This window comes from Artemia sp. Qi Xiang Cuo, chromosome 10 (genome assembly GCF_049724085.1).
Source record: "Artemia sp. Qi Xiang Cuo chromosome 10, ASM4972408v1, whole genome shotgun sequence".
Lineage (NCBI taxonomy): Eukaryota > Metazoa > Arthropoda > Branchiopoda > Anostraca > Artemiidae > Artemia > Artemia sp. Qi Xiang Cuo.
This window is the reverse complement of record NC_142803.1, coordinates 62,305,170-62,332,169: the sequence shown is the minus strand read 5'-3', so window position 1 is coordinate 62,332,169 and position 27,000 is coordinate 62,305,170. Positions and strand designations below refer to the sequence as shown.

General features: G+C 33.0%; 1 long non-coding RNA gene across 4 annotated transcripts; it reads left to right on the top strand.

The window, feature by feature from the left end:
- The first annotated feature begins 1,097 nt into the window (after positions 1 to 1,097).
- On the top strand, positions 1,098 to 23,242 carry LOC148948008 (uncharacterized). Of its 4 annotated transcripts, none has more exons than XR_016142327.1 (2): positions 1,098 to 1,196; positions 23,073 to 23,242. It is a non-coding gene; the product is annotated as an uncharacterized LOC148948008 (long non-coding RNA). The 4 variants fall into 4 exon arrangements; XR_016142329.1 differs by lacking the exon at positions 1,098 to 1,196 and adding an exon at positions 10,747 to 11,608; XR_016142328.1 differs by lacking the exon at positions 1,098 to 1,196 and adding an exon at positions 16,497 to 17,590.
- Positions 23,243 to 27,000: the final 3,758 nt, after the last annotated feature.

Genomic DNA, 27,000 nt, shown 5'->3' with positions numbered 1-27,000 from the left:
TGGAGGGCAGCTAGCCCCTTTCCAACGCCCTTTTTCCCCAATGTTGTCTGATCAAAATTTTGAGATAGCCATTATATTTTGCATAGTTAAAAGATCTAGTAACTATATCTTTAAGGATAATTGAGTCCCCTCAGCCCCCGAGGAAGAACTGCAAGCTATGAACTTTGCCCATTATTAAGTTATAGGGTATGTAGGCTATTGGGAAGTCTACATATATTTTTCGGGGGTATTTTTCTGGCGGGTAGGAGGGAACTTTATGTAACAAGATCTTTCCATGGTAGAACTTTTCGTGGGTGAAGCTTTCCTCTCCACGGAGGGAAAGCTGGATTTCGCGGTGTTATTAAAAAATAATCAGTAATTAAGTATGAACAAAATTTCAACTTAAAGTAAGGAAGAATATCAAAACTTAAAACGAAGAAAAATTATCACATATATGAGGGGTTTTGTCCACTCAACATGACCTCGCTCTTTATGTTATTGTTTTTTTTAACTTTAAAAAAGCTTATTATACTTTAAAAAAAGCTTAATATTCTAATTAAACTCCCCTTGTATTTCAGGAATCATTCTTAAATACTTGGAACAAAAAGTCAAACTTTAGGCTAAAGAGCGAGGTATTGAAGAGGGAACCACCCCCCCCCCCCTAAAATACGTAATAATTTCTGTTTGTTTTAGGTTTTAATGTTCCTCCTTACTTTCAGTTGAAAAAACCTTTTTTTTATTTAATGTTACTAGAAAATCAACTGATGATTTTACCATTGCTTTGTTTATGGATTAGGCAATAGAAAAGCAAACTTACGTTGCCAAAACCTTTCAAAAATTCCAAATAAAAAATTTGTTGAAAGTATTTTTAAAAACGTTTACTCTGTATGACTTCACGTATAGATAATTATAATAAATAGATAGCATACTATATAGAGCCTACAATCTACAAACTTAATTAACTGGTTAAAGACTAATCTACATTAAAACTTAAATAACTTAACTGAGCTGAAAGATTAACCCTAAACTAAGATAAAAACTTGTCAGATTAGACGTGGAAGTTAATATTAGTTTTATTTTCAACAGGTAATTCAATTAGGCTATTAGGATTTTACAGTTAGATGGAGGCTAGGCTTAAAAAATAGCTTCAAATAGTCCTACTTAAAGATTAGCCCACTTAGAAGGAAACACTAACTACAAAAGAGTGATTGATCTTGGTAAGTTCTTTGCCCCTACTTCTTGGTACTCATGCATTATAACTAATCTAGCGCTTTAGACTAGCCTACATGGAAACCAGACACAAAACCTGTCAAAGGGCTTTTTGCAAGAGATAAATAGTTTACAAAGTTTGGTTGCTCATTGAGTTGACAATATCTAAACAATTGTTTTTTGGGGTATCTAGTGCTATAGACCATACAAGGAAACCAGACAAAAAACATCAAATGGCTATTTGCAAAAGATAAATGGTTTGCAAAGTGTGGCTTCTCATTGAGTACAATATTTAAACAATTGTTTTTTGGGGTTTAGGGGGGAGAGGTACCTAGGTTAGGTTATTTTATTTAATAGGCATATATGCTTTGCTTTACCCCCACCCCCCTTAATGGGCAAATATGTAGCCCAAATTTGTTTCTAAACTATTATATATTCATCCTATTTTATTTAATTACCATTAACCAAACTCAACTTATTTTGTGTATAGTAGTGGGTTATGTATAATGCATAAGTACCAGCTTCTCTTCAGAAGGTGACATGCTTAAAAAAATTTTTTTTTGTGTTTTGGACAATTAATACCTCCCCCCTACTGGTGCTTCATTGGCTAGCCCTAGCCTATTCAATTAAAGTGATATAATAATTGATTAAATCATATTCAAGAACAAATAAAATTGAAGAAACAAAGGAAATAGGGTTAACTAATAGCTGCTGAAAATTATAAAGAAAGAATTTCATTCAGTAAAATATAAAGAATTTTATTGAACAAGCAGGGCTCAACAGAAGAAATTACTATAACAATCTGAAAAGAACATTATAAACAAGAAAAGTGCCCAAATTAATTATAAATCTGTACAGAATCTTAAAACCATAACATATTGCTCAAACTTTATATTTCCCATTCACAGGGGCATACCAAGCTTCTTTTCATTGGTGGGAGGGGGGCAAACTTCATAAATTCTACTGAATTAGGTAAATTTTCTTTGGGCCTTATAATTTAGCTAAGATGAAAGTGAATGAAAACATCATTTGATGCCTTTTTTAATGCTCTTTCATTGTTCAATAATTGCTTCTGGGGCTAATTGCGCCTTGAGCCTCTAAAGGGGCCCCAGAGGCATTTTATATGAATAATAAAAGAGCATGAAAAAGCATCAAATGATGTTTTCACTTTTTTCCTAGCTAAATTATATGGCTCACTGCAAATTTTCCTTGAAATTTTCCCACCCTAACCCTCTTAATGTGCAAATATATGCACTGAATTGGAATATACCCTGAATTGTTGACAGCAAAGTTTCAAATAGCAAAATTCAGCACTATTTTTGTCAATGGCATTAGAAAGACTTGAAATTGTAGGGAAATGGTTTATATTGGATATGCCTGATAAATGAGGTTTGAATTGTTATAAATAAGTATTTTTGGAATATATTACTATTGAACAACCTACTTATAAGCTAGTGATATGTTTTTAACCACTTTTCGATAACTCAACTAGTGGTGATAACCTCTTTGTGTGGTTACAAAAAGGAAATACCTTTGGGGCCCCTTAAAGAGCTCAAGATGCAATTAGCCCCAGAAGCAATTATTGAATTATGAAAGCATAAAAAAGTCATCAAATGATTTTTTCACTTTAATCTTAGCTAAATTATATGACTCACTGCAAATTTACCAGGAATTGTTACCTGACATACCAAATTTTCTGAAGAAATCAAGAATTTTGTGTAACTTCTGCCAATTTGTAAAATTTTTTCCTTTGGTGAAAACTTTACTGAAAGCCAAAAAATTTAGGGGGGCAGTGCACCCCTCTCTCCCCCTCTTGGCATGCCCCTGCCCATGTATTTTCAGTTTGTTGAATTTGTTAATGTTGATTCAGTTTACGGGCATTGGGTCCACCCCAAAAGTTTTGTACTGCCAGATACATAAGAAATATATAATTAGGCTTGGCTATATATTTGCCCATTAGCAAGGGTAAGGGGTTTAGAAGCACTTTGTAGTCATATTTGTTAGTTTTTTAGGGCCTATTTTATAGTTGAAGCAGTACATAAATCAGGTTTTTAATTAGTATACTAGGGAGGGTGTGGGAATAATGTAAAGCAAAGCACTTTTAAGAATTATTTAAGTAAGTATTTTTGTCTTTTTTAAGGTTTTTTTCAGAATCTAATAGTGTTTTCTTCTGATGACACTGAACTGTACACTAGTACCATATTTAATTCTGAAAAAGGCTTTTTCTGCATTAGCAACAAATTTTTCCATTGTTCATCAATTCTGTCATACCTTCTAGCTCCTACATTAAATTTGTAATTTTCTTAGCTTTAAATTTTATTGTCTGTAAGCTATTGAGTGCATAATTTGCCAAAATGTAATATTGAAAAATGTATAGTAATGGAAGCAAACTTGATAATCTGATTAATAAAAACATTCTGGATATTATAAAGTAATAATTTTTAATGTTCTTGTGTTTTGTTTTAGTATATTATATATTCATTGGCTAAAAGAAACACAATAAGTTGTTTAAACTACTTTTAAACATTTTCTGTTTCTTCATTGTGTTGACACTACTTCAACCTCTTAAAAGACCCTTAAAAAAAAATCTTTGAAAAATTGTGACAAAATGTACCTTGAACTGTATTTGTGTATTCAACTTGCTTCCCTTAGGTTTTGCTGCTTTAGTGCTTCTTTGGAATTCTTTTGATTTGAAGAAAGAATTGAAGCTTTGTTTTAGTTGTTTCCCTCTCAAAGGAAAGTACAATAAAATTCTTAAAACTAATAAAAAATCATCCCTAATTACTTATTTTGCTCCTAAAACCACTCATGTACTATTCCCCCTCCCCCCTCTAATGGTCAAGTATATATAAAAAATAGGATAAAGATACTCCTGAGCTGCTGGTGCATAGGGCATCAAGTTGATATTTCAGTTGCTAGGTGTTTCTAAAGGGACAAATAGTAAGCTTGTTGCCCAACCTTGTTGCAGCAGCAATTGAGCACTGATACTCCATATTGCCAAGCAGAGCATCAATCCACAGTGGTCAAACATATAGGCTATCCCAAATTGTATATTCTCCTCAAGTGTTGCTGTTGCTTTATGCTTTTAGCTTTGTATGTTTCCCATTAAATTAATTTGAAGAAAAGAGTCACTTAAAGAAACTTTGGGCTTAGGTGTTTTCCCTCCCCTGAAAAATTCTTCCTTCAAATATTCCTCCTGGGGAAAATTCCCTCCATCCTGGGGAAAATGTCAATCCCCCCACAGGAAATTCATTTTGGGATAATGCCCTTCCCCCTTTATTTTCCCCGTGAAGTTTAAGATATTCATTAGAAGGGAAATTGAAAGTCCTACTCACATACAGAGCTGAACTTGGCTTTTTTCTCAGGAGAGGGGGGCAAATGTAGAGTTCATTGCCCCCTGCTACAAACCCCTACTGAAAATATTACAATTTTGGCCCATAAATATTACAATTTTAGCTTGTTTTGCTGCTCCCAGGACATGCCACCCAGGGCACCTGCCACCTCTAGATCTGGCTCTGCTCACCCATATAATTCAGAGGCATAATATAGCATTGCCCAATAATCAAATAGTCTAAGGCCGAAAATACACAGGCCTGTGAAAACGATAAGGGTTTAGGACAATGAAGTAAAAATCTGAGCGAACCATGAATCGCTTTTTTCTGGTTTCCCTCTCCCGGGATAATTAACCGAAAAATACGCGTTGATGCTAATTGAAAATGAAATTTGGATACATCTCCCACTGAATACAATTTGCCGAAAATAATTGTCGGTTCCCATGAAGAGTAACAGCTCTGAATAGGGTTACTGGACAACGGTTTGGGTGAAGTATGAAGTGACAGGGAGAGAGTATTCCCCACGGACTCCAGATCAGACGGTCAATTTCGCTGGCCCTTGATATCCCAGGGTCTGGCAGGTTGGACGTGAGTACAATGACTATCTTTTTCATCGTTCCACGGTGGCTCGTCATAAAGGGCGGTCTCCCACTCATCAAGGAACGACATATCTTTTGAATTGATAATACTTCTCGGATTATCCTGTCTTCTGTTTGCCCCTTCTTCCCTTGTTCTGTAATTATTGTCGTAATTTTTTTCGCGCGTCGGCAAACTGAGGGGTAATGTCTTCTTTTAGTATAGTGGTAATATGTAAAGTCATACTGTTTCGGGGTTTGTCCATAGCGTATAAAATCTGACTTTGTGTAAAGTGTGATTTATTGACAAATCAAGTGAAATCGTTATCAGGATAATACTCCTTGTGTTTCCCCGTGTTGTCTCGCCTTCTTTTTATTCTCTGTGTACGGGTATTCTTTTCTACCATTTCCTCCTAACCATGGTTTTTGTGGGAATGCCTCCCTTCTAATTTCAGTGTGCCTGTCTGCTAATTCGGACATTTCTTCAATTGCTTGTGGGTTTTTCTCTTTTAAGTACATCCTCATATGATGAGGAACATCCAATCACATTTATATCCAGGGAATTATCGAAAGCAAAATTAAATTATAGCACAATTGAAAAAGAATGCCTTGCAATAATTTTTGCGGTCAAAAAACTGGACTATTATGTATATGGACGAAAATTTACAATACATGTGTTCTTGGACCTAAGGATTAAGTGCTGAGGGGTGATAAAAGTGGCTTCTTTGTGCTGCAAAACATATTGAAATTCAGATTATTAGCTTTTATTTTTAAGTTTAGTGAGTCAAGTAATTATCCTATTGACAATTTTCCTGTCAATCTCTTCCATGTGCAGGTATGATGAATGACATATTACCATCAAAACAGGGGTAGTTATGGGGCTTCGGATGGAAATATCAAGTTATAAGACATGTCAGAGAGGAATAAAGTTAGTTGAATTCAGCTGTTTTATTCAATATTCTTTCTTTTTTCATTGAGAACGTTATCCTACATTTACAATTATCCTGCTATTAGATCTATGTTGTGAATTTTTGTTTTTTGAATTTCAGGTTTTTGATTGTTCCATGTCAGTGGTTCCCAACCCTGTGCCCGCCTCTCACTATTCGACATAATTTTTTTCATAAACATTAACTTAAAATATGATTTATTTTTATTCCTTTGTTAGAGTTTTATTTCTTTTCTGACTGCCTAGGTTTATTAAATATGTTCGATAATTCTCCCAACGTGTCTAGTGGCGAGCCAGACTGTACTATTTACGCTAGCCTGGGAACGGCTAGTGCCATTTGCACATCACACCTTTTACACGCAGAAAACCCAAAGTGAACGAATAAAACGAACGCCACGAACTGATCTGTTAAACGCCGAAGGCGCCAATTCACAAGGCACATAAATCTGATTGCTTCGTCGATCATCGACTCACTTCGGGTTTTCCGCGTGTACATGGAGTGATGCACAGAAAGCATTCCCCGCCCGGGACCGCGCTGTTGTCATTGTGATTGCTGTGCTGCCCTGTTTGGGTCGGGACAGTTAGATAAGAGACATGTTCGTCAGACGAAACACGAATTAGGATTTTTCTATAAAAAAAAATTAACACGCCAAAAGCGAGGTGCTTTATTTTTCGTATTAATAAGCGATGATCTTGAATAGACTATTTTGTTGAGGAGATAGTTATAGTTCTTGTTATTATATATTTATGCATTTAATGCAGAACAGACTTGTACTATACCATTGATATTATATTGTAGTTCAATTATTATATTTTTACTATTTATTTTAGCGCTAAAATGAGTGGACCAAGTAAAAGACAACAAACCTATAGTTTTAACACTGACTGGGAGGAATCATATTGTTTCGTTGATTTGAAAAATAAATGCGTTTGTTTGTTGTGTGGTAGTAGCATTGCAGTGCCGAAAAAACATAACGTTGAACTCTTTAAAGTTGAAAATTTAAGACAAATCATGGCACTTTTAATGTGAATTATCCTCTTAAATCTGAAGTAAGAAAGACAAAAATTTGTAATCCAAAATCAAGTCTAACAGCGCAACAGACTGTTTTCACTAGACATGTGGAAATTCTAAAAAGGCCACTATTGCTTCTTTCAAAGTATCTCACATGCTCGCAAAAAAGAAGAAACTTTTCATTGATGGTGAGTTGTTCAAGGAACTTTTTTTGACTGGTGCCGATTGTTTGTTTGATGGATTTTCTAACAAACGTGACATTGTCTCAGCAATGACAACTTACTGTTGTCAAATAACACAGTCACAAGAAAAATACATGCAACTTCAACAGACATACAAACTCAGTTAAAAATTAACTTGGAAATATGTGACTGGTTCTCACTACATTTTGACGAGTCAACAGATATATAAGACAGCGCACAGTTAGCAGTTATGGTAAGAATGGCGTTTAGTACCTTCACAGTAAAAGAGGATGTGTTACAAATATTACCTATGAAAGGATAGACAAGGGGTGAAGATATTTATAATACATTCAAAACATACGCCAAGTCAATAAATATGCCTTTGCACAAGCTGTCTGCAATAACCACTGATGGGGCACCAGAAATGATGGGCAAAAACAAAGAATTTATTGCCTTCTGCATGGAGGATGATTCATTTTCAAACTTCATGTCCTATCATTTTATTATCCACCAGGAAGCTCTGTGTTGTAAAATTTTGCCATTTGAACACGTCATGAAAATAGTTACAAAGTTACAATAATCAAGTCTATTCGAGCAGTTCCTTTGCAACACTGACTTTTCAAGACCCTGTTAGAAGATACTGAAGATAAAGAACATGATCTTATTTTGCATACTGAAGAACGTTGGCTCAGTAAAGGAAAGGTTCTTACAAGATATGTGAGTTTAATTGAAGAAATAAAAACATTTATAAACGGAGGAAAATTATGATGAACTAACTGACTCTGGCTGGCTGATTGATTTTGGATTTCTCACAGACATCTTGGAAAAATTGAATTCTCTAAATTTGGAGTTGCAGGGCAAAGACAAAAGCATAGCTGAAATGATAAGCTTTGTAAAGTTATTTAAAGCTAAATTGGATTTATTGATATCACATCTGCAGATCAATTCTCTCGTGTATTCCCCACATATGAAGAAAATGCTAGGTGACAATGAATTAAATGGGACATTATTTATGAAGCATCTTCAAGAGTTAGAAAAAACAGTTTGAAGAGAAATTTTTGCAGTTTAAACGTATTGAGCCAATAGTTTTCTTCTGTATCAATCTTTTTACTTGCCAAATAAATGTTACGGAAATAGCCGCATGTATTGGAGATTTTGTTCAAGGTAAGACAGAAGAACTAGAGTTAGAAATTTTGGACCTTAAGAATGATATTTTGCTAAAGTCCTTAATGTCAGAGTTCTTTTGGAATGCAGTGGATCGAAAAACATTCCCATTGTTGAAAAACGCGGCATATAAAATTCAATCATTGTTTGGTTCGACATATTTATGCGAATCATTGTTTTCAAACATGAAAAAGAAATTACAATATTCTCCATGCTAAAATATAATGTGCAAATCTTTTGAAATTGCCACTATGAGTTACCAAATAAGTTGTTCTTTAGATAGAGTTCATCCCAGTCATTGCTAATTCTGTTTTTTTTATGAGCAGTGGCAAAAATACCATCTTTTTTAATGAGCAGTGGTAAAAATACAAAATATTAATGCAACAGTGGCAAAAATACAAAATATTGATATAAATATACCTTTACATACAGAGTAAATACTCCACCCCCCTAATGTGCAAAAATATACAACAAAAAATGCATTATGAACCTAAATATAACCAAATGAACTGAACCCCAACCCCTAAATATATCCAAATCAGGGTATATATTTGCACATCAGGGGGGTGGGGGCAAAATTTATTTGTTATGTGAATGAATGTTATATTTAGAATCAGAATGCAATGTTGGTTTTATATTTGCACTTTCGGGTGGTGGGGGTATAATAATTTTTTTTTTAATGATCAGTGGTGATTTTTTTTTATTTATTGGCAGTAATTTTTTTTATACTGATGCTTTTTCTTTAAACACATGCTATATCATTAATTATTTGAAAAAAACTACGTTTTCTAAAGAGTTAAAGAGGCTGAGTCACAAGTTCGAACCTTAAAACGTACAGGGATTAAAAGGTACAGTTGGGGGGCTGCCGCCCCCCGAACCCCATGCTTTCGCAGCCTTTAAATAAAAAAAAAATTTTTAAACTGAAAGTAAGGAGTGACATTAAAACTTAACACGAACAGAAATTGTTACGTATATGAAAGGGGCTGTGCCCTCCTCAACGCCTCGCTCTTCACGCTAAAGTTTTTATTGTTTAAAAAAAAGAGTTGTGAGAAAGTCAAGGTTGACTGTGACTGTGATTAGGATGTGTTGTTATAACTTTAAGATCTTGTGTCAAAGATTAGACCACATTTTCCAAGATTAGATTCAAGCTATAAATGTGTTGTCAAGATTAGGCCCACTGTTGTCTATCAGTATATTTGAAATTATGAGTGTTGTATAGGCCTATAGTTAAAATATTCAAGATAAAACACATGCTTGTTAAGATGATTTTGACACATTCAATTTTGAAACAATATGCTTTCTAGGTAGTAGGATAGACATTTTACAATGAATTAGCTGTTAAAGCATAGATTAGCTTGCCAAGTACTGGCTATCTTACCCTACAATACTTCAATTAAAAAGTCAAATATATTGGTTTGCACTCTCGAAGCACATCATTACAAGGTGATCAAAACGGTCATCATCCATTGTTGTGCATAAATGTTGTACCAGTTTCAGTTTGCTGAAACTTCTTTTCACTTTTGCCAAAGTTTGTGGAGCTGTCACAATCCACTGGTAAATTAACCAAAGAGTTATGAATATCAATTTAAATATATAAATTTCACAGAATAGTGTCTTAAAGACAGTGCAATCAATGAATGTAAAGTCTTTCAACCTCTGTCCTGGCCAAGAGGTTTCACATGAGTTTTGCAAGATCTAGGTCTCTTCCCAGAAATATATTTGTGGCTTTGGAAAAGCTTTCATAGCTTTTGTTCATTTTGCCCTGTAGACTTCAGTATACTGGCTCCAGAAAAGATGATTTATCATGGATTGTATTCTCTAAGCCATTTACTATGGCCCTGAGGATACTGCAGGGTTTCTTGAAATAGAACAACTTCTAATGATCCAGCAGACTGGCTCTATTGTTAGAAATTGTCTCTGAATAATGAGCAGGTGGATGCCTAGGATGGTGTTTATTGAATTTGATTTTTTTTTGAAAGACAAAACAAGAAAAATATCAGTGAATACCAAGATCAATGGTAAATTACCCACAAAAATAAAGACTCTCCCATACTGCTCTATGGCCAGGAAAAAACAGGGGAGAAAAAAAATTAAAAAAATACATTCATCAAACATTTTTAGAATAATAAACTCACATCACGAAGCAAAACAATACCCCCCCCTCCCAAACAAAATACAAGCTAGGCAAGGGAATAAATACTTGATTCCACCCACCCAAATAAAGTTCAGAACTAATCCAGAGACATCAACTCATTAGAGAACTAGGAAAAAAATAATTATTTGCAAGAAAATCTTGAATATACTTTTTGAAGATACCAAGTGAGTAGCAGCTCTGTGCAGACTCCAGGAGAGTGTTCCAAATTATGTTTCAAGCTTTCAGAGGGTTAAAAGTCAGACTGTATGGACAGAGTATAAGGTATATGTAAATTATAGGAAGTGCAGAAATAATAAGTCAGTTGCTCAGAAATTAAAAGCATATTATTACATAGGGCTGCAGGAAACTGGCCATGTAGAATAGGAATCTAAGAATTAACCCTGAAAAAATGTGTTTAAATTTTTTAAGGATCCAAAGGCTTCTGGAGACTTTAATTTTAATGAGATCAATGGGAGGATTGAAGGAGTGAGTTTGATGAAGTAAGATGCCTAGGAATCAAAAGCAACGTTTTTAGGCCTAATAAGAGAAACTCTGGATACATGTATTTCATTTAGACCAGAAGAAGCCTTTGAAATACTTGAGAAAATAAGAAAACATGACTTTCCAACATTTAAGGCAAGATTATTAACATCAAACCACTGAATAACTTTCAAAAAGGGCAATCATGTTTGAACAGAGATCAGACTCAAATCTATCTGCTGTGCCAAGAGTACTGTCAACTGCAAAAGCTATAAATGTATAACTCGTCACAATTAGTGACACATGCAGGTTGACAAAGACAATAGTAAGTGGTATGTTTTAGATTTTTAGCCTCATTTACAAGGTTAATTAACATAAATTAAAAAGTTTCAGCCCAATCACAGATCCTTTTGGAACACCAAACTCTATTTCAGATGGGTTGGAAAGAGAGGATCAACTGAGATAACTTGACCAGATAAATATGATAGAAAGGAAGAATAAATACTCCCAATTCCAATGTGGGATAGTTTTCAAAGAAGAATCTTGTGTGCTATTGAATCAAGTGCTTTACATACATCAGAAGAAAGAGTAGCAGGTACCAGACTAGAGTTAAGAAATGTATATACATAGGCTAATTCAAGAGATTTGCATGTGTATACTCAATTGAGTGATTTTCCATAAAACAAAACTGGGAATCATGAAAAAAAATTTTTAATTAAGAAATTTAAGAAGTTGAAAAAGCATAGCTCTTTCAAGAATTTTACTAAACACTGATAAGAAAGATATAGGACAATATCTTGCAGGATCTTTCCGTGAACCACCTTTAAAATGTATAATAACACAAGCATGCTTTAAGGCTCTTCGGAAGACACCATTTTCAAAAGACATATTGACAAGTCTTGTAAGAGCGGAAACCATGGCAGGAAGAATGAACTCGACAACCTTAGTATAAGTTCTGTCTGGGCCAGAAGATGAAGAACCTTTCTAAGAATTAACAGTTCTGGCTATTTCAACTTCATAAGTAGGCTGCAAAACCATTGATTTAAGATAAGGAGGTCCAAGATAAGACCTAAATCCATTTAGAGAAGAAGAAGGACTTACAGAAGAGGCTGTATTTTTCGCAATATTAGCACTCTTGCACTTTCAGCTCACCCTCTATGATTTTACCATCAATTAAACTCTTGAAGGGACAGAAGGGGACCAAGAAGATAACACAATTGATTCCTAGCCATGGTTTCCTAATGTCTTTACCACACACAGAGAATTAACTATAGTAAAATAACAATTTAGGCTTCTGGCGAAGTGAATTGTAAACTCTTCTATAAGCTTTAAAAAGTTGAAGTTGATAATCGTGTTTATATGGCTTACAGGACCTGTAGGCCTTCCAAAGACTATTTTTTTTCCATCAGCCCTTAAGGAATCATTCAAGGATTCAAAGGGGTTGTTCTCTTTGATCCTGGATTCAACAGGGGTGCATAACAAGTATCCAGTATAATTTCTTTCAAAGAGTCATACAAACAATTAAAAAGTAAATCTACATCAGATTTGTTTTCAAAAATACCCCACAAATGACCTGCCTAATGTGGACTAAGAATATCCAACTCCTGATCATTGAAGTTTAGACGAAAAAACTCTCAACATTCAGTGGATAAATGGGGCCTATTAAAAGTGAAGACTATATTTACTTGAACAACCAAAAAAAGGTCCCAAAACCATAGGTCTATCACCCCTAACTAAATTTCTCAGATTAATAAGAAAACTCGTGAATTATAAATTAAATGAATTTTTCTTTATTTACTAGTTTAGCTGCAGTCCGATGGCTTTTGCCAGCTTTTACCTCATCCTGACTTTTCTTTGCAGGGTTATCACTTGTTCCAGGACAATTATGTAAATCACTACTGGTAGACAATTTTACCTGCTCCTAATTAAACTATTATAAATTGTATTTATTCTAAAATCCCCTTCATCTGTATTATTACTAATACCCACATAGATATTTTATTTTATTTCAATAATTTTTCTAAAACTTTGCAAAAGTCCTATAGACATATCTACAATGTTTTTTTGATCAAATAAAATATTATCCTGAGGAAAGTCAAATATGTGTTCTGCTACAGCTGATTCAAAAATTTCCGGTTTTTGATTATGTTTTAGTGAGCCATCTATGGCATTTTTGTGTTGATTTAACCTATTTTCTAAATTCTGTTGTGTTCTTACTACATATAATTTACCACATGAGCTTTGCATGTTTTTGGAATCTTCTTTTCCATTTCTTAGCAAAGAGCTTATCATTTATCTAGATTAAAATGCTATTTTTATATTATATTTGTTTAGTTTTTTCCTTAAATTCTGTGACAATATTGGGATATGAGGTAAAGTTATGTAATTTGTATGTTGATTTGACCCAACTTCTTCTAATATTACTAGGTCCATTACTTTTTTTTCAATAATTTTAAAAATCATCTTTTTGGGATATCCATTACCTATTAGAATATCCTTGATAAAAATTAGTTCACTACTCATGTATTCTGGTGATTCTAATTTTAATACCCTATAAATTAAAGAAATAAATACGTCCCTTTTAATTGGATTGGGAGATTTGATGCAAAAGAAAAATTATGTTTGATTTTAGTTGGTTGACAGTAAATTAAAAAAGCTACTTCATTATTATTTTCATGGATTCAAATATCCAAAAACGGTAACTTATTCTCTGTTTCTTTTTCAATTGTAAAAACCAATTCCCCCCCCAAGTCATTTAAATGCTCCATAAAAGCTTCAATTTGTGATTCCCCACAATTCCAAATAACTAACACATCATATATGTGCCCCAAAATTTAGGTTTGAAAAAATATATTTCTATAGCTAAAGTTTCTACATACTCTACATAGATATTTGCTGACAGCAGACTTAAGGGTCCTCCCATTGCTAATCTCCTAATTTGATGAAAAAAATTATTTCTAAACCTGAAACATTTAGTATACCTACTAGTTATTTTAACTAAATTTAATATAAACATAGTTTCTACTTCAATTCCTGCAGATAATTTTTCTATCTCATTTTGATGTTTGCCAACTTTTTCGGATAAAATACTTAAAGATTTATCAAAAGGTAACCTACATATGTATACATGGATTTTATATCAAAACTAAACAGCCTAGGTTCATTTGATATTTTGATATTAATAAGTTTATTTTTTAAGAATTCTGAGTCTTTTATATAAGAATTCTGGAGATATAATAAAAGTTTAAGTGTCTTTGCTATCTATTTTTTTTATCTTTTCCGTTGGTGAATTAGCTGTTGATACTAACAGTCTTAGAGGAGACCTGTTTTATGTATTGTTGGCACACCACATGTTCTTGGGCAGACTGATCCTTTTGGAAAGAACTTGTAATACATCTATGGTGTGATGCTTCCATTAGTTTTAAGGTCTTCTAAATCCTTTCTTAATTTTGCAACATACGATTCAGTTGGGTTTGAGTTAAGTTTTTATATATTGAAATATCTTTTAGAATTGTTTCTATTTTACTATCGTAATCATCTTTTTCTAGGATTACTACCGTATTGCTTTTATCAGCTTTTGTTATTATTAGAGAATCGTAAATCATTTTTTTTTTCTTAAAAAAAAAAAATCTTTGTTCTTAAGTTCTTATGGAAATTATCAAAATATTCTCGATCCCCAGTCTTAAATCATTTCTATTATTAAAATCTTTATAAAACTTATGAATCCTTATCTCAACCTTTGAAATTATTTCTTCTATTGGTACTTTTTTAGGATTTAGTCCGAATTTTACACCATTCACAACCATTTCTTTTTATTCTTTGGTTACATCCCTTTTGCTTAAATTAATCATACTTGGGCCCGGGAAATGTTTAGGTTTATACAGTCATATTTTTTATTTTTCATGTTCCCATTTCAATTGCAAAAAAATTCTGGTTTAATCTTTTTCTAGATAATCATAAAACATGTTCAAAAGAATTTTTGAAAATTGATATAATTTGATTGAAGTGGTAGGTATTAAAAAAAACCGCAAAGGCTATTAAAAAACAATTCTATTTCTTTTACAATTTGTGACCTCTGGAAACGTTTATCTTTCAACAAATAATTTAAATTTAGTAAATCTACCTTTCTCGTGTGATTAACTTCATCATATGTATTTAAATGGTGCTTGAAACAAAACGATTTTGGAATTATTTTATTTACTTTACAATTTTCTAAAAACTTTTGTTGCGTAATTATATTGGTCTGTTTTTTTTTGCTAAATTCTAAAATAATAAAATTGATTTGGTCTTTTGCCACCCCTAGGCTAGATGTAAATAATTTTCTAGACCACACTGCTTTTCTATTTACAAAAAATTAAGCAAGAAAAACTGGTTTTAATTTCAACCAAGTAAACAAAAAATAAAAACAAAACAACATTTTAATTTAAAAAATCCCACATATTTTGGCCCAACGTCCAGGATTTTCAACGTAAAAAACCAAAAAGAACAAAACAAATATTTAAGTTCAAAGAGAAAAAACTACACTTGTTTTTAAATATAACACTGTAAAACAACAACTAAACCCACAAAAAGAACTAAATTATTAAGTAATTAGAACCCACATTATAAAACAACTTCCAGCTCTGATGTTATTACAGAAGAATAAAACGAAAACGAATGTCTATAGTGCAAACAATGGGTCACTCTTCTCTCAATATTCAGTGGATAAGTGGGATCTATTAAAAGTGAAGACTATATTTACTTGAACAACCAAAAAAGGTCACAAAACCCCAGGTCCATCACCCTTAACTAAATCTTGAAGGTTAATAAACATGAACAAACTTATGAATTATAATTGAAATGGATTTTTTTTATTTGCTAGTTTAGCTGCACTCCATTGGCTTTTGGTAGCTTTGACCTCATCAAGAGTTTTGTTTGCTGGGTTATCACTTGTTCTAGGACAATTATATCAATCACTACTGGTTGACGAAAGTGAATTCTTTCTATTAGATCTAATAAAAGCAAAAAGGAAAGAGTTAGAGGAAATATTAGCCTACGAAGGTGATTTTTTGGAGGTTGCTGTTAGTTTGGTCGAATTGCATTGTCATCTCCACAATTTCCAAATGAATCGGATTGGCCTTTTACATTACGTCACGTGCTCTCTAAAGAGTTCTAAAAACAAATTGGAAACTTTAATTTGGAAGGAATATTGCGAGGCACAAACAGCTATCCCAAAGGTGACATGAAGATGCGACAAGTGGAGGAAGATGTAAATGACAGCTCTTGGTATAACCCACAGTTACGACATATTGTGTTTTGCGGAAAACAGATTGATTTTGCAGAACAATAAATTTCTAAGATTTTAAGAAATAAAATAATAATAAATTTAATTATTTATAAGAATAATAGTCTTCAAGTTATTTGGATAAGCGCAGTTAAAAAATAAACCCAAAACAGAAACTAAATCGAAAACTAAAAGAACGCAAAATGAAGCATTTTAGCATTCCCCTGCCTTTTTAAATGAAGCTCAGAATAAATTTTCAAATCGCTCACAATAAGGCGAGTAGGATAAATGACGGAAGGTCTCTGACCCTCTGAATAACTATTTGAATAAAACAAATTGACTTTTGGACTAAACTAAAAAGAATGTATTTTTTTACTTTTGGTTGGGTTTGCTCGTTATTATGTTACAGCTGTCACTGTAACCATGATATATATAAAACATATTGAATAGGGATATTTTTGTTTTGTTTTACATTTAAATATCACCTTCAAGTGTAATTAAAGAGTTTTAGTGAAAGAGTGAAATTGATTTCATAATAAATTGGTAAAGATGAAACAATATTTGGCTACAAGAGTAATTTAAGCCAAATTTAGACCTTGGCATAAGTGGGTCCCAGGAAGATCCTTAGTCAAACAATCGATTAATTTCTCAGTAATATTTTAGGAAAATGTTGTTACATTTTAGTTTAGCCTATATTAAAAGACAAAAGACTTATTTTTCTAGAAATATTTCGCAAATGCTTGAGTTTCACTTCAGATTAGAATTTAAATTGCTTGGACATACATAAGATGTACATAATAGGCCTACACTTTAATGTGTTTAAAGTATTAAAACCATGAATAAAGCTTTCATTTCGTTAAGTAAACCAAATTTTCTAAATTTCGGATTGATAAATTTACTAACAGCTGTATTTTGCTTTTTTACTGTGAAATTTTACTATAACTTAAAATCCACAACTACACTTTAAATTTAGTTACATCAAAAAGACAGTTTTAGTATTTTAGCACCCTCTAAAAAAATAATAATCAAATTTGTAATGGCTTTGACTGTTGAAGGAGTTGGGTTTTCTTTCAACTGTATCAAGATAAAATCTGCTCTACAGTGGTTAAAAGTAATTCTTCGTTATCAATCCTCATATCTTTTGTATTTTAGGACTCTCCTGACTTAAATCTGTGTAGTATCGAAGTTTTAATGATAGTATTGTATTTCTCATAATTTGTATTAACTCCCTTCCAAGATCTTTCATAGACTAGTCACAATTTCTGAAAATGTTCGATTCCAACACAGTTTCTGAAGATTGTTTCATTAAAAACGGTAAGTTTTACAGTTAATGTCTTAATAAAAGAAAAGCTACTTTGTTTTAGAAAATAATTATCCGTATTTTTTCTCCCTGCTCATTACGTGATGCTAAGAAAAAAAATTTAACTGTATTGGTACTTTGATTTAATGATTAAAAGCTGAGTGGTGTTAATAGTGGCTTCTTTTTGGCGCAAAACACAGTCAAATTCTATTTATTAGCTTTAATTTTTAAGTTTGGTGAGACAATTAATTGTCTTGGAGAAAAATTTTCTGTCAGTCTTTTTTCTGTCCAGGGATGATGAACGAAATATTTCCAACACATCAGGGGTAGCTATGGGGGCTCAGATGGGAATAGCTAATCATAATACAAGTAAGAGATGAATAAAGTTAGTTGAAATCAGCTGCTAAAATTTTTGAGACTATATTTTGTACTTTATTTTTTGGGTACTAATGCAGAAAACCCTCTTTCAGTGGTATTTTTTTTTTTTACTTTTAATTGTCTATTTTTTGTGATTGTTAAGCTTTGATTTTTTTTTTCAGTTGACCTGAATAAATGGACCAGAGGGATGGAGGGTCCTTTATTTTTTTCAACTTGGAATACACATCTTTTCTCCCTCTCAGCATTATTTTTCGACTTTATGTATATCCCAACACAAAGCAATATTATTCAAAGTTTTTATTTTATCAATTCAGAACAAGTTCTTTTCTTAATATTCCTCCTAAAACCTTTTTTTTTCAACTTGGAGTAGACATCTTTTCTACTTCCAACGCTAATTTGGGAAAATGTTGATAGTTCAAAGAAAAAAATTTGTTAGTGTTAAGGAAATCTTGCTACTTCTGGTAGAAAACTTGTTAGCATAACGAAAAAATTTTTACTTCTATAAAAAATTTGATATCTATGATAGGAAACTTGTGACTTCTAACAGATAACGCGTTAAAACTTAAGAAATATATGTTACTTCTAAGAACAATTTGTCAACATTGACCGAAAACTTGTTACTTCTAGGAGTTTTTTACTTACTTATAAAAACTTGTTACTTCTAGGAGTTTGTTAATTACTTATATTTTTTTTTCATAAAAAATTTTTTTTTTTATGTTCGGTTCTATGACAGTTGCCTAATTTCTATGAATTTAGGCAACTGTGAGTAAAGCTGTTGCCGAAAAAATATACCCTTACAGTTAGATTATTGGAAAATGCGAGTCTATACGAGTCTTCGGTGCAATTTGTTCCATTTTTCATCCAGAGACAAAACAAGTATGTACATAATTATTTATGGGAAGAGGGAATAACACATTTTGGCATTTTGTGAGCATTTTTGGTCGAGAGAGGGACTAGCCCGAAAGCCCCCTGAGAATGTGCCGTTAAATTGTGTTCAGACGCTTCAAGAAGATCTATCTCAAATCCGGCTTTATGAAGAAAATTTGAATGAATATCAAGGGGAAAAAAGTTGCTAAAGCATTTGAGGTACCAAGGACAGTGAAAATGAAATCTAATTTGTTCGATTGATATTCATACCTGAAAATTACGATTTTCTAAATTTTTCATTTGGATGTTTCAGAATAAAGAAGATTTTAGAGCTGTACCACATTCTCACTATCGTTGCCACGTTGGAACGCGAAAATAAGCGAATAAAAAAGGAGGAAGTTCTACATTAGGGATTTTCGATTATGCTTAATCTGATGGCATTATTTTCATTAAGATTCTTTGACTTTTAGGTGGTGCTTTTCCCCAATTTTTTCTGAAATGTCGCAATATTCTCAGACTCTTGTCTTTATTGAGGTAGTATTAAACAAAAACTAAACAAAGTCTTACATCGCTTGGACTATTCATCACTATGCCCTGGATGATGTGTCTATATTTCTAAGTACACAATTGCAAGAATCAACATATTGCGAGTGAAAGTAATGGTAAATAGCATTCGATAATTGGATTAACCTATGTTATTAAAGAAGTAGAAAAACAAGTATATGTCTTCTCTCATCTACACACAACCATCAAAGTTCACCCTGAAACAGTTATATTAATCTGATAACATATTCTCAATAATTTCCAGGCGCGTGTACTCCAAATTGAAAAATGGTTTTAGGAGGAATATTAAGAAAGGAACGTGTATTGAATTGATAAAATAAAACTTTTGAATAATATTGGTTTGTGTTGGGACATACATAAAGTCGAAAAGTAATGCTGGGGGGGGGGGGAGATGTGTACTCCAAGTTAAAATATGGTTTTAGGAAAAAAACAATTCCCAAACACTTCAATCCAAATTTTGACATGGCCATTTAGTTCAACGTATTTGAAAGGTCTGGAAATTATGTCTTTCAGGATAACAAATCCCCCCAACCTCAGAGTAAGGGTTTTAAGTTATGTCCTTGGCGCATATAAGGTTTTTATGGAAAGCCTGGTCATATAAGCTTCGGAGAGGGCTCATTGGATTAGTAATCATACGCTCTAGTGCTCTTTTTAAGAGTCAAAGTGATCGGAGGGCAGCTAAACAAACACACACGTCGTATTGTCCCAAAATGCATCAAATAGAAATTTTGTGATAGCCATTCTATTCAAAATAGTCTGTATATCATATAACAAGGATTTTCGGGTTGAAGCAAACCCGAGAGATCGGAAGGGACTCCTTGGATTGGTAATCGTAAGTTCTAGTGCCCATTTTAAGAGTCAGTGATCAAAGCATAGCTACCCTCAACCCACACACACACACACAAACACGTCGTGTTTTCCTAAGATATATCCAATAGAAATTTTGAGACAGTCCTTTCATTCAAAATAATCTAAATATCATATAACAAGGCTTTTAAGATTGATACAAACCACCAGAGCCTGAGATCTCACCCTGGCAGAGCAGTGACTGAGTACAGAATAAGTCAGTTGCTTGGAGAATCCTTCCCAAAAGCAATCACTTCTGCAAACATTGTCAGTGGGTTTTCAAAGCCTTGTATCTTCCCTTTCGTTACTGATGTCTGGCAACAGAGTGATTTTCTCCTTGCTCTGCAGACTAAAAGTAGAGCACTTCTTCCTACAGCAGAGGAACAGTCGATTGCATGTTAGGATGATTTGCCAGAGACTGATGGAGTCGTGGGTGACTTCCCTCGCCAGTTGCATTATTTATCCAGGTCCTTGCTTTTTCAACCAGAAAATATAGCTCCACTACCTAAGAGAGAAGCTGCAAATCGGAAGGGAGGCAGAAAACCTGTTCAGTCAAAGGTACTTACATCTACACCGTTGAAAGATGCTATTCATGCGGCAGAAACTGAAAGGAGACAGGAAAACAATCAATAAATCAAAATCGAAAGAAAAAAGCGTCATGAAAGAAGCCAAAGCACCAGCCAAAAGAAAGGCATGACCAAAATACTTAACCCCAGTAACAAAAGTGAAGAGGAGCAGGGTGTTGTTTGTGACGATAACTCGGAAGACTCTTTCGGATCTGAAGACTTAAGGGTTGCCATGGATCAAAACAAAACAGATGCGATAAAACCTGGTGATTTCGTTTTGGTGGATTACAAAGGCAAGAAGGGTTCAAAATTTATACTGGTGAGGTCCTATAGGAACTAGGTGATGGTTCCCTAGGTTCCCCAGTGAAAGAGAATAGGCCTTGATAATACCGTTTTGTTTCCTCAAATCCTCGCTCTGGTTTCTTAATGCTATCCCTCCTGAAATTTCTCTGTCCTCATTTAAACTACTTGGCGTCATAATTTCTTCGAATTTAAAGTGGGATATCCACGTTAAAGACATCATCCATAGAACTCATGTGTCTATCGCCCTCCTTAAGTTCCTAAATAAATTTAGCGTCCCTCTTCCTACTTCAAAGATTAATTAACAAAAACTTTTTCCACAAAATAAATTTTTCAAAAAAAGTAAAGAACTCCATTAAACCAAAAATGAACAAAAACAGAATCAAAGAAACTACCAAGCATACAACTTCCACAAATCAGTGTCAATAAATGAATGAAGCCCAAAACGAGCAAAATTTAAAGTAAATAACAGATTCAAACTCGAAACGAGCAGAAATTAATATGAATAGGGTTCAAAACCCCTCCTATGCCTTCCAAAAGCCAGAATATAATCTGTAATTTACTGAAAAAAATTTCCTATAAATGTCTTCATTTTTATAACTTTAAGAAATTAAAAATTTATTAAGATTTTGAGGAATAAATATATGAGGAATGATATAATACATCAAACTTTTGGTTTTCTTTATTAAGGTTTTTGAATTGTTGTAATCCCTTGTTAAAATATATAAAAATATTATAGTAATTACCCGTTTTTTTGCCCTTTTCGCAATTTAATGTCTTTTCATATTGATGATATTCAAAGATATTTGATTTTTACAGCAAATCCGATTTCTAACAATGATTATTTTTAGCTTCAAAACTTTGGTTTTCTTTTTTAAGGGTTTGGATTTGTTGTAATCCTTTCTTAAAATATATACAAATATTTTTGCAATAACCAGTTTTTTGTTCTTTAGGCAATTAAATGTCTTTTCATACTGAAGGTTATTCAAAGATATTTGATTATTACAGCAAGTCCGATTTCTAACAACGATTTCTACTAAGCTTCAAACTTTAGGTTTTATTTTTTAAGATTTTGGAATTGCTGTAATCCCTTGTCAAAATATATACAAATATTTTCGCAATTATCAGTTTTTTGCTCTTTAAGCATGTGATAAGTTCATTGCAATACTGATGTATATAAAGTGATGTCAATTACACTAATAGTTTTTTATTCCAAAATTAAGGCTCTTAACGAATTTTCTCAAACTTCTGACCTATCTAAATTGTTTTTAGGCCAGAATATTGAAGGCATATTTAAAAAAGAAGTGATTGAAGGCAAGTTAAGACCTTATCATAAATTGGTCCCAAAAAGATTGTCCTCCTTAGTAAACCTAAACAATTTATTGATTTTCTGAATTTTTTATGCAAATATTGTTACATTTTAGTGGATTTTAAAATACTAGATTCATTTTCAATTAACTAATTTTTAAATTGCTTGAGTTTCACTTTAGATCTGAATTTTAAATTTCTTTAGAAGGTAATTACTTAATTTTTAAATTGATAAATACAATTCTATTACATAATGTTTTTTTGGATCTAATTTTAGATCTATTGTCACATTTCCAAAGCCCTAATCATTACAGGAATTAAACCAAATTTTCTAACCAAATAGTTTATGGCTTGGAAAGTTTACTGAAAGAAAACAGCTAACAGCCATAACAGCTAACAGAATAAGCTAAAAGTTGTATTTTTCTTTTTTACTGTGAAAGGCTAATGTGAATTAAAATTAACAACTTCACTTTTAATAATAGTTACATCAAAAAGGTAGTTTTTAAATTTTTGCACCTTCTTCTTAAAATTGATAATCAGATTTATATTGCCTTTGACTTCTGAAGGAATTTGAGCCTGTGTTTTCAACTGTATTAAGATAAGATATGCTTTGCAGTCGTTAAAGAGTCATTATTAATCTTCAATCAATATATGTTTTGTATTTTAGGACTCTCCTGACTAAGTCGTATGTGTCTGATCTGTGTCGTATCCAAGTATTGATGATAGTATAATACTTCTCATAATTTGAATTAACTCCGTTCCAAGATCTTTTATGGACTTGACACAAATTCCAAAAATAACTGATCTCATTACGGTTTCTGAGGATTCTTTCATTAAAAACGGTAAGTTGTACAGTTAAATTTTCTGTTACACAATAAGAGAAAAGCTACTTTGCTCTAGAAAATAATTGTCCCTTTTTTTCCTTTCTCATTAAGTGGTCCTAAGAGATAAAGTGTAACTGCATGTGTTCTTGGACCTAAGGATTAAGTGCTGAGGGGTGATAAAAGTGGCTTCTTTGTGCTGCAAAACATATTGAAATTCAGATTATTAGCTTTTATTTTTAAGTTTAGTGAGTCAAGTAATTATCCTATTGACAATTTTCCTGTCAATCTCTTCCATGTGCAGGTATGATGAATGACATATTACCATCAAAACAGGGGTAGTTATGGGGCTTCGGATGGGAATATCAAGTCATAAGACATGTCAGAGAGGAATAAAGTTAGTTGAATTCAGCTGTTTTATTCAATATTCTTTCTTTTTTCATTGAGAACGTTATCCTACATTTACAATTATCCTGCTATTAGATCTATGTTGTGAATTTTTGTTTTTTGAATTTCAGGTTTTTGATTGTTCCATGTCAGTGGTTCCCAACCCTGTGCCCGCCTCTCACTATTCGACATAATTTTTTTCATAAACATTAACTTAAAATATGATTTATTTTTATTCCTTTGTTAGAGTTTTATTTCTTTTCTGACTGCCTAGGTTTATTAAATATGTTCGATAATTCTCCCAACGTGTCTAGTGGTGAGCCAGACTGTACTATTTACGCTAGCCTGGGAACGGCTAGTGCCATTTGCACATCACACCTTGTACACGCAGAAAACCCAAAGTGAACGAATAAAACGAACGCCACGAACTGATCTATTAAACGCCGAAGGTGCCAAATCACAAGGCACATAACTCTGATTGCTTCGTCGATCATCGGCTCACTTCGGGGTTTCCGCGTGTACATGGAGTGATGCACAAAAAGGATTCCCCGCCTGGGACCGCGCTGTTGTCATTGTGATTGCTGTGCTGGCCTGTTTGGGTCGCGACAGTTAGATAAGAGACATGTTCGCAGACGAAACACGAATTAGGATTTTTATATAAAAAAAAATTAACAGGCTAAAAGCGAGGTGCGTTATTTTTCGTATTAATAAGCGATGATCTTGAATAGACTATTTTGTTGAGGAGATAGTTATAGTTCTTGTTATTATATATTTATGCATTTAATGCAGAACAGACTTGTACTATACCATTGATATTATATTGTAGTCCAATTATTATTTTTTTACTATCTATTTTAGACCTAAAATGAGTGGACCAAGTAAAAGACAACAAACTTATAGTTTTAACACTGACTGGGAGGAATCATATTGTTTCGTTGATTTGAAAAATAAATGCGTTTGTTTGTTGTGTGGTAGTAGCATTGCAGTGCCGAAAAAACATAACGTTGAACTCTTTAAAGTTGAAAATTTAAGACAAATCATGGCACTTTTAATGTGAATTATCCTCTTAAATCTGAAGTAAGAAAGGAAAAAATTTGTAATCCAAAATCAAGTCTAACAGCGCAACAGACTGTTTTCACTAGACATGTAGAAAATTCTAAAAAGGCCACTATTGCATCTTTCAAAGTATCTCACATGCTCGTAAAAAAGAAGAAACTTTTCATTGATGGTGAGTTGTTCAAGGAACTTTTTTTGACTGGTGCCGATTGTTTGTTTGATGGATTTTCTAACAAACGTGACATTGTCTCAGCAATGACAACTTACTGTTGTCAAATAACACGGTCACAAGAAGAATACATGCAATTTCAACAGACATACAAACTCAGTTAAAAATTAACTTGGAAATATGTGACTGGTTCTCACTACATTTTGACGAGTCAACAGATATATAAGACAGCGCACAGTTAGCAGTTATGGTAAGAATGGCGTTTAGTACCTTTACAGTAAAAGAGGATGTGTTACAAATATTACCTATGAAAGGATAGACAAGGGGTGAAGATATTTATAATACATTCAAAACATACGCCAAGTCAATAAATATGCCTTTGCACAAGCTGTCTGCAATAACCACTGATGGGGCACTAGAAACGATGGGCAAAAACAAAGAATTTATTGCCTTCTGCATGGAGGATGATTCATTTTCTAACTTCATGTCTTATCATTTTATTATCCACCAGGAAGCTCTGTGTTGTAAAATTTCGCCATTTGAACACGTCATGAAAATAGTTACAAATTTACAATAATCAAGTCTATTCGAGCAGTTCCTTTGCAACACCGGCTTTTCAAGGCCCTGTTAGAAGATACTGAAGGTAAAGAACATGATCTTATTTTGCATACTGAAGAACGTTGGCTCAGTAAAGGAAAGGTTCTTACAAGATATGTGAGTTTAATTGAAGAAATAAAAACATTTATAAACGATAGAAAGGAAAATTATGATGAACTAGCTGACTCTGGCTGGCTGATTGATTTGGGATTTCTCACAGACATCATGGAAAAATTTAATTCTCTAAATTTGGAGTTGCAGGGTAAAGACAAAAGCATAGCTGAAATGATAAGCTTTGTAAAGTCATTTAAAGCTAAATTGGATTTGTTGATATCACATCTGCAGATCAATTCTCTCGTGTATTTCCCACATATGAAGAAAATGCTAGGTGACAATGAATTAAATGGGACATTATTTATTAAGCATCTTCAAGAGTTAGAAAAAACAGTTTGAAGAGAGATTTTTGCAGTTTAAACATATTGAGCCAATAGTTTTCTTCTGTAGCAATCCTTTTACTTGCCAAATAAATGTTACGGAAATAGCCGCATGTATTGGAGATTTTATTCAAGGTAAGACAGAAGAAGAACTAGAGTTAGAAATTTTGGACCTTAAGAATGATATTTTGCTAAAGTCCTTAATGTCAGAGTTCTTTTGGAATGCAGTGGATCGAAAAACATTCCCATTGTTGAAAAACGCGGCATATAAAATTCAATCATTGTTTGGTTCGACATATTTATGCGAATCATTGTTTTCAAACATGAACAAGAATTTACTATATTCTCCATGCTAAAATATAATGTGCAAATCTTTTGAAATTACCACTATGAGTTACCAAATAAGTTGTTCTATAGATAGAGTTCATCCCAGTCATTGCTAATTCTGTTTTTTTTTTTTTTTATGAGCAGTGGCAAAAATACCATCTTTTTTAATGAGCAGTGGTAAAAATACAAAATATTAATACAACAGTGGCAAAAATACAAAATATTGATATAAATATACCTTTACATACAGAGTAAATACTCCACCCCCCTAATGTGCAAATATACTACAAAAATTGCATTATGAACCTAAATATAACCAAATGAAGTGACCCCTAACCCCTAAATATATCCAACTCAGGGTATATATTTGCACATCAGGGGGGTGGGGGCAACATTTATTTATTATGTGAATGAAGGTTATATTTAGAATCAGAATGCAATTTTGGTTGTATATTTGCTCATTAGGGGGGTGGGGGTATAATAATTTTTTTTTAATGAGCAGTGGTGATTTTTTTTTATTTATTGGCAGTAATTTTTTTTATACTGCTGCTTTTTCTTTAAACACATGCTATATCATTAATTATTTGAAAAAAACTACGTTTTCTAAAGAGTTAAAGAGGCTGAGTCACAAGTTCGAACCTTAAAACGTACAGGGATTAGAACGTACAGTTGGGGGGCTGCCGCCCCCCAAACCCCCCGCTTTCGCAGCCTTTAAATAAAAAAACAATTTTTAAACTGAAAGTAAGGAGTGACATTAAAACTTAACACGAACAGAAATTGTTCCGTATATGAAAGGGGCTGTGC